General features: G+C 56.6%; 1 long non-coding RNA gene across 1 annotated transcript; it reads left to right on the forward strand.

Moving 5' to 3' along the window:
• Window positions 1–32: 32 nt before the first annotated feature.
• On the forward strand, window positions 33–2,465 carry LOC116436134. Its single transcript, XR_004236963.1, has 3 exons — window positions 33–79; window positions 814–893; window positions 1,828–2,465. It is a non-coding gene; the product is annotated as an uncharacterized LOC116436134 (long non-coding RNA).
• Window positions 2,466–12,913: the final 10,448 nt, after the last annotated feature.

The following is a 12,913-nucleotide window of genomic DNA, read 5'->3' on the forward strand; positions in this document are numbered from 1 at the left end:
TCCATTCCTCATCTGTCCCACTCCTCATTTCCAGGTTACTCTCCACTCAAGATAGATGAACCTGAGTCCAAAAGACCTGGTAGGTGCTTTTTTAGGAAGGACTGACCCAACAGCCACTGAATGCTTGAGCTCTAATAAATACTTGAACCTTAATAAATATTTGAGCTGTAATTAATTAGCATCAGATATCTTGGAATGAGACTAAACCCATGGAAAAGACCAAAATCCCAGGGCTCTTGGTAGCAAACAGCAGGTGCCACCAGCCCGAGGGAAATGGAATTGAGGGACAGGCAAAAGCAGTGCAATTTGGGGAGCTGTTTTAAAACTCTGGCACCAATAAATTTTGATAATTGCAGCATTTCTAAAAAAAGACCAGACCAGATATGGCTCAGCTTAGGTACAACCTCAGAACTGACAGCAAACAGGAGAGAGAAAAAACATACCCTGAACTGTGGCTTTCTCAGGCACCACAAACACTCTGGTAAAACAACTCCAGCTTTGCTGACACCCTGAGCCCTGTCCCCAAGAGAGTCCAGAAGCAGCTAAGACAGAACTTTGTCACTCTGAACATCCCAGAATTTTGTCACTCTGAACATCCCTGGAATCAGCTGGGGGGGCTCTGCTGCTCCCTGCAGTGGCATTTAAGGCTATGGATCCTTGGAGCCTCACTCCATTTTCCCAGATTTCTGTAATTTGCCCTGACCCACAGAGTGTTCAGCACTTCTGAACTTTGCCAGGGTGAGATTTCCCTCTCATAATCCCACAGGGATGAGTCCCTAAACCTGATGTGCCCTTTTCTTTTTCCCTTTGCAGGGCTTCAGTTCTGGGCCATCATCCTCATCTGCCTTTTCACCCTGCTGGGCTTCGTCCTCCTCGTCTTGTTGTGCTTCCTGGTGAGTGTCCCCTTTGCTGTCCCACCTGTCCCTTGACTCCTGCAGAGCCACAGGAGGGACATTCAGACACATTCCCCAGGATCCCAGTGCCTGGTAACAGCCAAACCCACCCCAAATCCTTCAGTCCCTGCCAGTTTCTAAGCATGGGGGAGCAGAAGACGGGGAAGGGAATTTAGAGTCAGCTGAGCAGATTTCTAGGCAAGGAAGCAGGATCTTCCTTCTAGAAAAGCAGCAGGATCGTGGCTGGCACTGAGTTTTTGCAGAGTGAAAAACACAGACCCAAAGGTGAGGCCAACACCGAGCCAACGAGCAGGAATTAGGGAATCCAGAGGTGGAATTAGGGAACCCCCTGCAGCATTTCCTAAACCTCTTCCCTGTCCGAATACCTGCAGGATGAGCATGTTCCAGGTGAGGCACTGCCAAAGACAACATTTTTAACAGCCTGTGGGAACCACATGGAGCATTTTGTAGTCAGTGCTCTTAACCTACAGACGGCAGCAGCCTGGCAGGGCTGCAGATCCTTGGAAAAGGCAGAGTAGATCCTTGGAAAAGGCAGAGCTGATCCTCTTCCCACCTCTGGTGGTGTTTTGATAGGGAACAACATCTAAAAAGCACTGGTTGAAAAGTTTGCTTTGCACCAGCTGAGGAGAAGAGAAATCTACAGAGAGCAGGGAGGTTCAGGAGTCAAAATTACAGCCAGTGGGATTTAGGAGAGGAAACTCCTCAGCTGTAGAGCTGCCTCATAGCTTTAGGCAAACATTTATTCCCCAAATCCCTCCTTTCCCACCTGGCAACGTGATCTGGGGGCATGTAATGACAGGCAGAGCACGGATTCAATTTTTTTGCCATTAATTTTATTCTTTTCCCATTAATTTTGTTCTTTTCCCCATTGATTTTGGTTTTTTCCCCACTAATTTTGCTCTCTTCCCACCAGGGGCTCTCCTGCCTGAGGAGAAAGTCCCACCTGTACCAGGTGCAGCAGGGCCTGTACAAGCTGCACTTCCCCAGCCTGAGCACAGGGAAGGTTCACTGACACCTCAGCTTGGTCTTCCCAGACCTGTTCGTCCACTGATGAAGGAAAAATAGCTCTAAAAACTAGAAAAATACTCCTTTTAATAAATTATTTCAGCATTTTCTCTCTCCCTGAGATAAATCTTTGCAGTATTGCCATGATTCTTCTCATACTCCAGGAAACTGCCAACAGTGCAAGTGCTGAGGAAAATATTTTTCTAAAGCACAGCAGTGTTTCATAGAAATAGAATTTTTATATAAATATTACACAACCAGAGGAAAATAAAAACTACCAGGAGGTGCAGTTTGCAAGGCCCTTCAGTGTTAATGTCAGTTTTCTGAAAAAGGCTTGAAATTATACTAATTTAGAGATTTTTGGGGACTGACTGTTGTAGACTTAGAAATCCCACCTAGATTTTAGCTTTTTTACCACTGAGCTTTAAAAATTTAAGTACCTTAAATTAATTCAACTATTTCATCTATTTATAATTACAATATTGTGATGTAAAGAGACATTGTTGAATCTGAGTGGAACACAGCCAGGCTGTGTTTTTTTGAGATTGCTGCTGATTTCAGTTCAATAAATGCCACGTTTTACTTCCATGAAGTTGTGTTTCCTCTGTCTCAGCATTTTTGTCGTCCCAAATGAGAAACTCTGCAGAAATCCTGGAGGTTTTGCTCATCAGCTCCCATCCCACAGCTCAGGATCTGTTTTCAGAGCTCAGCCCCTTTCCCTGCCCCTCTCACCCAGCCAGAATTGCCCCAAAACCATTTTGTGGCACAATTTCCTGCCGAGCACAAGACTCGAGGCTGTTTCTCTGTAATTATATTTGATCCTGTCATTAAATGGACTCTCTGAAAGTGAAAGCATTCGATCAGAATTAACGAAGCCACGATTAGTCATTAATCCTTCCACTGCAGGCGATGTTTCCACGCAACCAGAGTGGGTTTTGCTTTCAAAGCCAAGCTCCTCCAGGGCAGGTCCGACCAGTTCGCCCCCAGCTCAGTTTCCTGCAGAGGATTAGGATTTGTTTGCTCGCTCAAACAAAGGGCTTGAAGCACCAATTATGTCAGCAAACATCGATTAAAAGCTCTCAGAGCTCTTGCAAAACACCTCCGAGGTGTCCCTGTCACGCTGAGTGTCCTGAGCGCGGCTGCCGCCCTGTGACAGGGACGTTGGGAGTGGGAAGGAATTCCCAGCTCCCGTGGGCAGGAAAGCTGTGGCAGAGCAGGGCTGAGCCCAGACACCAGAATCATAAAATCCTGGAATATCCTGAGATGGAAAGGATCCCACGGGGATCATCAGTGCAGCCCCTGGCCCTGCACAGACACCCCAACAACCCCACCCTGGGCATCCCTGAGAGCGCTGTCCAAACGCTCCTGCAGCTCTGGCAGCCTCGGGGCCGGGCCCATTCCCTGGGGAGCCTGGGCAGTGCCCAGCAGCCTCGGGGGGAAGAACCTTTCCCTGAGCTCCATGCCCGACCCTGACACAGCTTTGTGCCATCAGAGCAGAGCTCCTGCCTTGGCCGCCCTGGGAAAAGCCCTGGATCTTCAGCTGACTGTCCCTGCTGTGCCTCAGTTTCCTTCCCCCTGGTTCCCCTCTCCCCTGGGGAGTCTCTCACTCCCAAAACGCCACGAAGTGAAGCCAACGGCAGAGACGAGAAGCTGGCACACACCGGGAGAGGAAGGTGCTGGGTTTTGGACCTGTTTCCTGGATATTCTGGCATTTCCTTTTCCCACCATGGCCCCAGGGGAAGAGCAGCCTCTCACACCGGCAGCCACATCACCTCTGCCCGGGGTTTGGAGAGAAGACGCCCAGCACACCCTGCAGGGCAGAGCTGGCACCGCTGGCCTGTCCAGCCCGGGGACCAAAGGAATGTAAAAAACCCAGCAGTTTCCCAGGGAAGCTCCAGGAGCACTCCAGGCCCGGGACAAACTGGGAGCACGGGGCACATTTCTCACAGAAAGGCACAAGTAGCTGATCTAACACAGAAAAACCTCATGCAGCTCTGCCTGAGCTGTTTCTGGGGATCCAAAACGCCAAGGAAACCTTCCCAGCACCACTTGAGACCCCACTTCCCGAAGGAATTGTTCCTTTCTGCAGGAACAGCTGCAGAGCATCCCCCTGTGCCCAGCACAGCACCAGCACTCACTGCCAGCCCAGGACGTGCCAGGTACCACCAACCCCACCCAGCTTTGCCATCCTGGGCAGGGGGCAAACCCCAGCCCTGCCAGGGGTCCCCCACAGCCGAGCCCCAAAACCAGAGCCAAAATTAAAGCCGAAAAACAACGAGAAAGGAGCACCGAGACAGCTGCAAGGGGAGGGAGCAGCAGCTTGCAGGGAGAAAGGGCTCAAGGGTGCTCTGGGGGTGGTTGGTGCCCATGAGCCTCAATCCAGGGCTGCTCTCCAAGGAATGGGGGGCCCCACATCCCACGGGGCTCCTGAGCATCCCCTGTGCTGTGTCAGGATGAGCTTCGTGCTGGGCTTGGAGCTCAAGGCTGCAGGGCTGGGCCAGCTCAGCACCGACCAGGGCAGGGCTCAGCCTCTGCCCTGGGCAGGGGTTGGGCTGGGGAAGGGCAGAGCGAGAGGATGAAGCAGCTCAGGAATCCGCCCCCAGCTCCTGCTGCAGCCCCTCCCTGCAGCCCCCGTGCTGTGTCAGGATGAGCTTCGTGCTGGGGTCGGACACCCACCCGTGTTTGCTGTGGAGCTGCTGCTCCCAAAAAGCCTGCCCAGCTCAGCACCAGCCAGGGGGCTCAGCCTCTGCCCTGGGCAGGGATTGGGCTGGGGAAGGGCAGAGTGAGAGGGTGAAGAAGTTCAGGAACCTGTCCCCAGCTCCTGCTGCAGCTCCTCCCTGCGCCCCTGCACAGCCTTTGCCTCCCTCTGCCTTTCCTGTCCCCTTCCCCTGCAGCTGCACCAGGGCAGCTCCTCAGCGTTCCCGGCCTTGTGTTTGTCCCCACGGCACCCAGCTGAGTCCCTGATGCCACCAGAGGGTGAAGGGGCCTCTGACAGCACCGATCCCACCCTGCCCCAGCACCTGCCTGGCACTGCCAGGGAACTGCTGTCGGGTCACAGCCACTTTGTCAGTCTCTCCTGAGCACTGCAAACCAGCCTGAGCTGCACAGATGAGATTCAGCTGCTCCTCATCCTTCTCCCCAGCAGTTCCTATTCCACTTGGCTCTCACAGATGGAAAAATGCTTTGGAAGCAGCTGTCAGAAATCTCTTTGTGCAGCAAGGCCGCCCTGCAGGGAGTCACACTGAGACACCTCTGCCACCTCCTGCTCTCAGCATCAACCCAGCACCGCTTCCTGCGGTCAGAATTCCATCCTGTCCCACCTTTCATGGAGAGAACAGGGGCAACCTGACCTGATTGTCCAGAGCAGCATCCAGACTTCCCACCCCACCACCCACAGTGAGGGAACCCAGCCCCCGCTGGGATTTACGGCTCCACAGGCCAGGGCTCATCCTCCCTGCTCATCCCCCTCAGTCCTTCCTCTAATTAGTGAATTAATCTAATTGCATCTCATCAGCCTTTCTCCACTGGGAACCTCATCCTGGGGCGGCCAGGAGATCTCCACCACACCCAGCCAGGAATTTCATTTGTGAACTGGTTGTTTTAGCTGCAAATGCTAAATGTTTTCAGTGCCAATCACTGAATTCACGAGCACAGTTCGGTGTCACCTGCAGGGCTTAGTGCCACCTGCATGTCTTGGTGCCACCCGCAGGGTTTGGTGTCCCCTGCAGGGTTTGGTGTCCCCTTCAGGGTTTAGTGTCACCCTCAGGGTTTGGTGTCCCCTGAAGGATCTGGTGTCCCCTGCAGGGTTTGGTGCCACCCTCAGAGCTTGGTGTCACCTCCACGATGCTAAACAGCCCAAGGGACACCTACCTGTGCTCACCAGGGCAGCTCAGCGATGCCAATCCCCCAGCAAGGTGACACCTGTGGCTCAGGGCAGGGGCACTCGGTGGCAGCTGGTGGTCAGCGCAGCCTCCGGACAGTGTCCGGCAGGATCTCACAGGACGTGCTGCTCCCTGCAGGGAGTGGGTCTCCTCTGGGGCAGGGCACAGGCGGCTGCAGAGACCCCCCCCAACACGGGGTTGCCGGGGCTGGGGTTCCACTGGCCCCACACGGCCCCGCTGATGTCACAGGGCCCTCGGGCACAACTAACATTCCATTCCCAGAGCTGCCCAGGAGGCAGGAAAGGCTCTGCCAGGAGCCGGGCACTGCAGGGGATGGGGGGGGGGGCGTGGGATGGGGCAGGGCTGCCACAGGGACACTGCAGGGGAGCAGAGGGGAGGCTCGGGAATGCGGGAGGGATGCAGGGAGGAGGTGTCAGGGATGCTGGAGGCCTCCTGCAGGACACTTTCCCAGGGATTTCTGACCAGCAAAGAGAACCTGAGTCTCAAATGGACTCCAAGTGGTCACTCCAACAGCCCTGAAACTTTCCAGAGAAAATCAGCTCGCCCCTCCCTGGAAACCCAGCCCCAAATCGGGGCTGCCTGGAGGAAGGAGCAGCCCCTTGGACCCCCCAGAGCCACAGGGCTGTCCCTGTCCTGAGCTGTGGCACTGTGTGCCCATGGGTGTCACCTCTGCTGGGGGTGGCATTGCTGAGCCCCAGCATTGCAAGAACCCAGATTATTCGAAATCTAAATCACTTCAATCTTCCACTGCCTGATTCCATCGCCTCAGGGTGGGCAGAGCATCGATATTTGCCCCCTAAACCCAGCTCAGCTTCTGAACTTTGGCAGCAAAAGCTGAACAGCAGCGCCCTGCAAGGGGCACCTGGGCTTGGATTGAGAGTCAGAAATTAAATAAATGGTACAAAATAAAAACAACCCCCAGAGTGTTTACAGGAGGCCAATCCCCATCTCCCAGGTGACGTCCAAGCTGTGGGGATGTGGTCAGTGAGGTGCTGTGACAGGTCCCACCTCAGCCCCTCCCCAGGGAGGCCACACTCAACATCCTCAGCATCCTCTGAGCACCACCAGCATCCTCCAACCACTGTGGCTGAGCGGTGGCACTGTGTCCCCGTGGTTGTCACCTCTGCTGGGAGTGGCATCACTGAGCCCCAGCATTGCAAGAAACAACACCAAAAATCCCCAAATCAGACCATGAAACCCCTCAGGACCCTTGAGCACCATTGGCTTTCCCACCCCACTCCTGCCCAAAGCAGAGGATCCCAGGGAGCATCCTGGGGGTGCTAAACCTGCACAGGACACGGAGCGGGAAAATCCCATCCTTGGGGCTGCAGGTGCCTCCCCCCTCCCTGTCCCTGTCCCTGTCCCTGTCCCTTCCCCTTCCCCTGTCCCTGTCCCTGTCCCTGTCCCTGCCCCTGTCCCTGTCCCTGTCCCTTCCCCTTCCCCTTCCCCTTCCCCTGTCCCTGTCCCTTCCCCTGTCCCTTCCCCTGTCCCTGTCCCTGTCCCTTCCCCTTCCCCTTCCCCTGTCCCTGTCCCTTCCCCTGTCCCTGTCCCTGTCCCTTCCCCTTCCCCTGTCCCTGTCCCTTCCCCTGTCCCTGTCCCTGTCCCTTCCCCTGTCCCTGTCCCTGTCCCTTCCCCTGTCCCTGTCCCTGCCCCTGCCCCTGTCCCAGTCCCTGTCCCTGTCCCTGCCCCTGCCCCTTCCCCTGCCCCTGCCCCTTCCCCTGTCCCTGCCCCTGCCCCTTCCCCTGTCCCTGTCCCTGTCCCAGTCCCTGTCCCTGTCCCTGTCCCTTCCCCTGTCCCTGCCCCGTCCCTGTCCCTTCCCCTTCCCCTGCCCCTGTCCCTGTCCCAGTCCCTGTCCCAGTCCCAGTCCCTGTCCCTTCTCCTGTCCCTGTCCCTGTCCCAGTCCCTGCCCCTGTCCCACCCTTCCCAGCCCCTCTCACCGGTGGCACAGCCTCGCTGCAGGGCAGGCCCTCGCTGCTCCCTGGCACTCCAACCCCATCCTGTGGCCACTCGGAGCCCAGAGCCCCAAAGTGGCCGTGCCAAGGCCATCCTGGGGCCGGGGACATCCCGCTGCTGCCTCTGCCCCAGCTGGCCCTGCCAGGGCCCGGGCTGAGCAGCAGGGCCACCAGTGCTGGCCCTGGGGACAGGGGCTGTGCCCGGGGGGGACACGGAGCCCTCCAGCCCTCGGGTGCTGCCCCGGCCAGCCCTGGCTGGGTCCCCTTTGGGGCAGGGCAGAGGTGCCCGGAGGAACCCCCCAACACCGGGGTTGCCACGGCAGGGCTTCCACGGTCCCCACCCTGACCCAAGTGATGTCACAGCGCCATTGGGGACATCCCCCCAATCCCGCTGGATTCCATGGGGAATTCCAACCCCACGGAATGTGTTCCCTGCCCCCGGGAATTGTGCTGCCCCCCAGCCCTGCAGGGACACCGGGATGGGGCTCCCCAATCCCGGGCTCAGGCCCAGCCTGGAGCAGGGACTCCCCCCCAATCCCTGCCCTGCCCCAGTGGCCCCAGGACCACGCAGGCTCTGGGGTCACCCTGGCAGCGCCACAACCTCTCCCAGAGCACGGGAAGCATTCCCAGAGCTGGCCCAGGAGCCAGGAAAGGCCCTGCCAGGAGCTGGGCACTGCAGGAATGTGGGAGGGCCGTGGGATGAGGCAGGGCTGTGACAGGGACACTGCAGGGGAGCGCAGGGAGGCTCAGGGATGCGGGAGGGATGCAGGAGGGAGGCCAGAGGGGTGCGGGGAGGCGGTGTGAGGGATGCCGGAGGCATCTTGCAGGACACTTTCCCATGGATTTCTGAGCAGCAGAGTGTGTTTCGTTCTCAAATGGACTCCACGTGGTCACTTCATTTCCCCTGAAACTCCCAGGGAAAACCAGTTCACCTGTCCTTACAAAGCCAGCCCCAAATCTGAGCTCTCTGCAGGAAGGAGCAGCTCCTGGGATCCCCCAGAGCCACTCCCAGCCCCACACAACCCCTGGCTGCTGCCTGCCCAGGGCTGTGCCCGGGGCTGAGCTGTGGCACCGTGTCCCACAGAGCGTAGCCCCGTGTCCTGTGGAGCAAAGAGCTGCAATTTATTTCCTGTGAGCTGCGAGGGAGCCACGGGGGGGGGGGGCCAGTCACACTTCGGGGTGTTACTGTGCACCCCCGCTATCAGCTGAGCCATCACACCTTTGCTCGTCAGGCTGTTCTTTTTTCTGGTAAAGGCTGATCACGATCAGGGCTCTCCTTGTGCCCGGTCATCCCTGCAGTGACCACAGCCCTGAGTGGGCACTGCTGCAGCCACAGCACAGCTGGCACAGCTGCAGCCCCGAAAATCCCCTTTTTCCTCCTTCTGCTGCTGCAGCAGCTCCTTTCCAGGCCGATTCCGTGGGGATGGAGGCAGGACCAGGGAGCTCCTCCCTGCCCTCTCCTCTCCATCCCCACGAGCAGGCAGCGCCCTCGGAGCAGCTCCTCTGCCCACTCGGCCACATCCCCTGCGGGTGCCTGGGCACTGCCACCGCTGCAGGTGATCAAACAGCTCCACCAGCCCTTTATCTTCCCTTTCCCGTGGAGGACGATGGCTCCTCTGAGAATTTGGGAACAGACTTCACGGTGCCAGCGGTTGCCCGGGGGCTTTTGGGGACGGTGTGAATTAAAGCAGAGTCAGAGCCCTCGCTGACCTCTGTGCCCTGTCCCCTGTGCTCTGCACCAGCACCGGGGCAGCTCCTGTGCTAAAACCTGCACGGAAACACCCACCTGGTGCTCTGGGTCCCTGTACACCAATGGGTGGCACTGTGCGGATGGGGATGTGGGGACATTGGCACAGCCCAGCAGGATGCCAGGGGCTGGGGACATTGGCATGCCCAGCAGGATGCCAGGGATGGGGGACACTGGCATGGCCCAGCAGGGCGCCAGGGACTGGTGACATTGGCATGGCCCAGCAGGATACCAGGGGCTGGGGACATTGGCATGCCCAGCAGGGTGCCAGGGGCTGGTGCTCAGGTTCCAGTCAGGGACAGCAGCACCTTTTCCCAAAAGGACTGGTCTGGCTCCGAGCTGATGGCAGCTCCCAGGTTGTTCCCCGAGCCCTTTTCGGTGATAAAAAGCAAACCCACCCTGAACGAGTCCCCTGCAGCATCTCCCGGCTCAGAGCCTGCAGGGCCCAGGGACTCTCCATGCTCAGAGCCTTCACTCCTCGCTCACAGCAGCGCTGGGTGTGTTTTAGTAGGATGCAAACCCTCCTCCCCCATCCATCCGTGATGGGGGGGAGCGGGAAGAAAGGCATGGTGTGATTTTTGAGGTTACTCAAAACACTGAGGTAATTCAGCGGAAAGTCTTTTTCTGCTGTGATGCCTCTCTCCGGGCCAGGTCGTTGTTGCTGTATTAGAGAAAGGCAGCTCGTGTGGGAGGTGTGAATTTATGTTACCGCACTGGGAAGGTGGTGACGAGCGGAGATCTCACAATGATGCACATCAGGCTCCCTCCTCAACAGGGCTGCGAGCGAGGGCAGTGGAAAAAAAGGAACATAATTGATCTTTTAAGAAAAAGCCCAAACCAAAGAGCTGCGAGACACCGGCGTCAGCAGATGCTATTTCAGAGCAGACACTCACCTCCTCTCTCCCGGTGCAAGTGTTAACCTTTAAAGGCAGCCTTTCCACTCCCTTCCCTTTCACTCACGTATTTTTTTCCTCACCCTGTTCCCCACTTGCCAAAATCGCTCGAGTTTCCCCATCGAGAGCCCGTGGCTGTCGTGTGCCGGGAGCGGCTCCATCCACACCCCATCCCTGTGCTGCCACGGGCTCTTCCAGCAGCAAAATCTTCCCGTGGCACCCAGGACTCGGACATCGGCCTCATTTCTTGTCATTCCTGAGCCAGTCCTCCCGGAGGTGTGGCCGGAGCTGGAGCTCCCCAGCGCTGGTGCCGAGGGGAGCCGGCCAGGAGCAGCTCTGATCTCTGGGGTGACCAGGGACAGGAGCCCAGGGAACGGCTGGAGCTGGGTCAGGGCTGGGCATGGAGCTCAGGGAAAGGTTCTTCCCCCCGAGGCTGCTGGGCACTGCCCAGGCTCCCCAGGGAATGGGCCCGGCCCCGAGGCTGCCAGAGCTGCAGGAGCGTTTGGACAGCGCTCTCAGGGATGCCCAGGCTGGGGTTGTTGGGGTGTCTGTGCAGGGCCAGGGGCTGGATCAGTGATCCCCGTGGGATGCAACTCACTCAGGATAGTCTGGGATTCTGTGGATTATTTTAACACTCCTGGCATCCCATCTTCCCCAGTCTGCACTCCCCAGTGTTTCCAGTTCAGGTTCTGGGCGCTGGGCGGAGGCAGCTCTGGAGAACAAGGGCTCTGTGCCCCACAGGCTGTCACAGCTCCTCCCAGCCAGGCTCCAGCACCAGCTGGGGATGGCCACTGCGAGCCCCTGTCCCAATTTTCCACCCCCAGAGCGTCCCTGGTCAGGGGAAATGAAAGTTCCTTTGCACATCCTGTGCCCAACCTGCAGCAATTCAGGAGAAGCGGGATGAGGCTGAGCCTCCTCCTGCACCCGGCAGCTCCCCGGAGCCGGGGAGGCTCCAACGAGGGGCTGAGCCCCGGGGAGAAAACCAGGAGGATCCCTGGCATATGGAAGGGAATTATTTCCTTCCCGAGGGAGGACGGTGCAAACCCCCCCGGGCAGGGAGGAATCTCTGTGCTGTTCCTCATCCACTCCCACTCTCGGGGCACCCAGCTCCCTGTTTATTTGGAATAAGAGGATTTAGTGCTCAAATTGCCTTTTAATGCTGAAGCTGCAGCCTTCCGCTTCAAAGGCATTAGGAACAAAAATAGGTTTTTTTCTGATGAAAGTGAGCCTGACTCACTGAGAGTTCTCAGCTGCTGCTTTAGGGCCAAGTGCCTCGGAAAATGACGAGAGGAAGCTGCTCTGAGAGGCTCAGCTCTCAGCACTTGTCACCAAATGTCCCCAAAGACTCCCTTGTCCCACCCAATGGAGCAATGCCCAGCTCTTTAGGATTTGGGTCAAAAGGATTATTAGAAATTAAATAATTTCAATCTTCCACTGCCTGATTCCATCGCCTCAGGGTGGGCAGAGCATCGATATTTGCCCCCTAAACCCAGCTCAGCTTCTGAACTTTGGCGGCAAAAGCTGAACAGCAGCGCCCTGCAAGGGGCACCTGGGCTTGGATTGAGAGTCAGAAATTAAATAATCAGAAATAAGAAATGGTGCAAAATAAAAACAACCCCCAGAGTGTTTACAGGAGGCCAATCCCCATCTCCCAGGTGACGTCCAAGCTGTGGGGATGTGGTCAGTGAGGCGCTGTGACAAGTCCCACCTCAGCCCCTCCCCAGGGAGGCCACACTCAACATCCTCAGCATCCTCTGAGCACCACCAGCATCCTCCAACCACTCAGAAAACAACACCTTTTAACTGAAATCTCCCAAATTCTGCCCACTTTGGTAGGGAGAGTCCTCGTTCCCACAGTGAGGAGCTCAGGAGCTTCAGCCCTGTGGTTGTGCTGCTCCCAGAATGAATCAGCGAGTGACAAACATGTGGTCACCAGGACTCTGGGGCTCTTTTTCTGTTCCTGTGAAGTTGTGCAGAATTTCAGGCTCAAACACAAATCCCCCACTTCTCTTCCACACTGAAATTTCAAATTTCACGGTGGTGCTCCCCAAAAAGGATTATTTTGCCCCTGTTTCTTCAAGGCATGGCATAAACGGTGCAACAGCATTTCCATTCCCTCCCGGATTTTGTGTTTTGCTCTGGATTTTGTGCTTTGCTCTTCCTTTTTCTCCTCATTTTCAAGCTTTTTTTTTACCCACAACTCTCAAACACTGAGGAATTCAGGAAGGTCCTTTATGCCACGGGAAAATGCTGAAGCGAGGAGGAAAATTGCCTTTCAATTCAAACTTTCTCATTTTGTCTAATTTGGGGGACCAGGTCAGACTGGGGATGAGTCCTGGCGCCCCTCAGCTGTGTCTCCCATGGATGCATTTCCATTTCTTCCGAGGAGACAGCAGGAATTAGGGAATTAATAAAACCATGCCAGCCAGCTCCAAACATGTCCTAGAAAAGTTATTTCATCCTGAACAAAAAAACAGGAAAAAACCCCTTTTTTTTCCCA

The sequence above is a fragment of the Corvus moneduloides genome, chromosome 28, assembly GCF_009650955.1.
Source record: "Corvus moneduloides isolate bCorMon1 chromosome 28, bCorMon1.pri, whole genome shotgun sequence".
Classification (NCBI taxonomy): domain Eukaryota; kingdom Metazoa; phylum Chordata; class Aves; order Passeriformes; family Corvidae; genus Corvus; species Corvus moneduloides.